The sequence below is a fragment of the Scylla paramamosain genome, chromosome 2 (genome assembly GCF_035594125.1).
Source record: "Scylla paramamosain isolate STU-SP2022 chromosome 2, ASM3559412v1, whole genome shotgun sequence".
NCBI classification, from domain to species: domain Eukaryota; kingdom Metazoa; phylum Arthropoda; class Malacostraca; order Decapoda; family Portunidae; genus Scylla; species Scylla paramamosain.
In genome coordinates, this window is record NC_087152.1 from 11,290,001 (window position 1) to 11,292,500 (window position 2,500).

Here is a 2,500-nt window from a genome sequence, read left to right on the forward strand (position 1 = left end):
ATTCAGAAACCCTGTACTTTTTCACCACAGCGTTGATCAGCCGGTCTTTCACAAACATTTCTCCTTTTAATAACGTACAAACCTTGTTAATCTGTCATCAGAATCATAGAAACAACCTTAAAAACCTGTGTACATAACTAAGTAGAACCTTTTGGAGGTGCGGGACAGAGATACGTCAGAATTTGGGTATTAGTTATAGTGTCACAATGTCATAGTATCATAATCTTCCTGAAATTACTCAAAGTCCGTCACAGCATCCATAGTAGCGCTGGCAGTAGTGATCTTGGCGTTGGAAGTGGGAGTAAGTGAAGAGAAGCGGCGCGCCAGACCTTGCTCACGTTGGAGAGTAATACGGGAGGATGGTGGGCGGCATGTCGAAGGGATCATGGGGATTTCGAAGCATCCAGGGCGGTTATGGAGGCATCACGCTGGGGGTTTTAGCTGAGTGGCGGTGTTGGTTAAGGAAGCGAAGGAAGCGATGGGTTGTGTGTGCTGTGTATGTTGAGAGTGCCACGCAGCTCTCTAGTCTGTATTCTGAAACGTTTTGCTGCTTTATCTTGTACCTCGACAACTTTTTTAAGAAGCTCTAGTGGAAGTTATTCGGGTTTTCAAGGGTGTGTGTATGTTTCTAGTCATAATGTAACAAGGATTTTGCATCGTTAGGAAGGAAAAACACCCGTGAAACCCTAACTAATCACTTGTGTGGCCTTTGAAAATACTCCTGATTAAAGGGCAACGCTTTATATAACACCATATAACACTACTAACACCACACACATGACTAGCACCATCCTACACCAACACCACTAACATCTCATACGAAACACACATATAGCCCTCATCTTACTGGTATTAGAAGACGGCAGGACCAAACATTCCGTCATCCTTCAGCAGTGGTGGTGGTGGCAGAGATGTTGGTAATGGTGGTGGTGGTGGTCGTGGTGGTGGTGGTGGTGGTGGTGGTGGTGGTAGTCTTTCCCCTCACTCGACCCGAACCTCCTTCCCTCACGACCCTCGCCTTCTCAGCCACGCCTCTCGGGATTCACCTCCTCTCCGGCTGCGTCTCAAGGGGCGGCAGAGTCGGTGGCAAGATTAATTACTCTGGTGTCTCTGATGCCTCGTTAACTCCCGGGAAATCACGTCGTTGATGTTGTGTAGAAGAGAGAGAGAGAGACAGGGAGGGTTCAAGTTTAATTTAATAAGTCGTGGTGGCGATGGTAGTTGTGTTTTGTGATGGTGTTTGTGTGGGTGGTAGTGTTGATGTTGTTATTGCTGTTATTATTATTATTATTATTATTATTATTATTATTATTATTATTATTATTATTATTATTATTATTATTATTGTTGTAAAAGCAAGGCAAATATAACGCCAATATAATTACAAACATATTGGCATTATTATTCATTCATAATCATACTACTTTTTCACAATATCAGCAAAATTCGTGTCATAATATCTCATTGACTGACTGGCTGACTAACCGACCAACAAAACTGACTGACTATCCCACTTACGGACTTACTGAATGAATGACTAACTAGCTGATTAACTTACTGACTGACTAACTGACTGACTGACTCATTGATTGACTGGCTGGCTGACTGACCGACAAACTGAGTGAATGACTGACTTACGGACTTACTGAATGAAAAACTAACTGGCCATCTAACTGACTGACTGACTGACTGACCGAATAACCAGCTGACTGAATGAAATTATGAATGATTATCTCGTGACTGACTGACTCCCGGAATGACTGACAGAATGACTAATAGACAAACTAACTAATCAAGAAACAAACTAAATAACTGACTGACCGAACGAATCACTAACCATCAGCTGACTGACTGACTGACTGACTGACTGACTGGACTGATTGGACACGAAAATAACCCATGGTGAAATAGACCCTTTGCAGGAGGTCATAGGGACGTGTATCTAGGGTGCCGTGTAACTCGAGACGGCACACGCTGACTCTCTGCCTCTCCCCTCACCTCCCCTCACCTCCCTTCCCTTCCCTTCCCCTCACTTCCCTTCTCTCACCTCTCACCTCTGTCCTCCCTCAGTTTTACTCTCCCAACTCTCACCCAGTCACTGCGACGCACCTGCACTTTCAACTCCCCTCTCACTCCCCTCTCACTCTCCCATTCCATCCCTGTCCTACCTATGATGACCCCTATTTCTAACCTTCGTACGTGTTGGTTAGGTGGCCTGTACCTGGCATTTCCCTGGCATAGTCTGTCCTGCACTCAGCCTCGCAGTCTTCATTCATCACGCGTATCTTTAGGAGTTTTCATTGTTATCTCTTCTGAATAACGTGAATGATTTTTAGAGAGTAAAGGAGGATGTGTGGAAAGAAGAGCAAAAGTAAAGGTGATGTGTGTGTGTGTGTGTGTGTGTGTGTGTGTGTGTGTGTGTGTGTGTGTGTGTGTGTGTGTGTGTGTGTGTGTGTGTGTGTTGTGTGACACTAGCCAGACTCCCTCCCCTCATGATGGG

At 44.8% G+C, this 2,500-nt stretch overlaps 1 protein-coding gene across 1 annotated transcript in view; it reads left to right on the forward strand.

Moving 5' to 3' along the window:
* The window catches only part of LOC135106892 (rho GTPase-activating protein 45-like), a 182,307-nt gene that overhangs the window by 109,597 nt on the left and 70,210 nt on the right, over positions 1–2,500 (forward strand). The gene's annotated exons all lie outside the window — the stretch shown is intronic.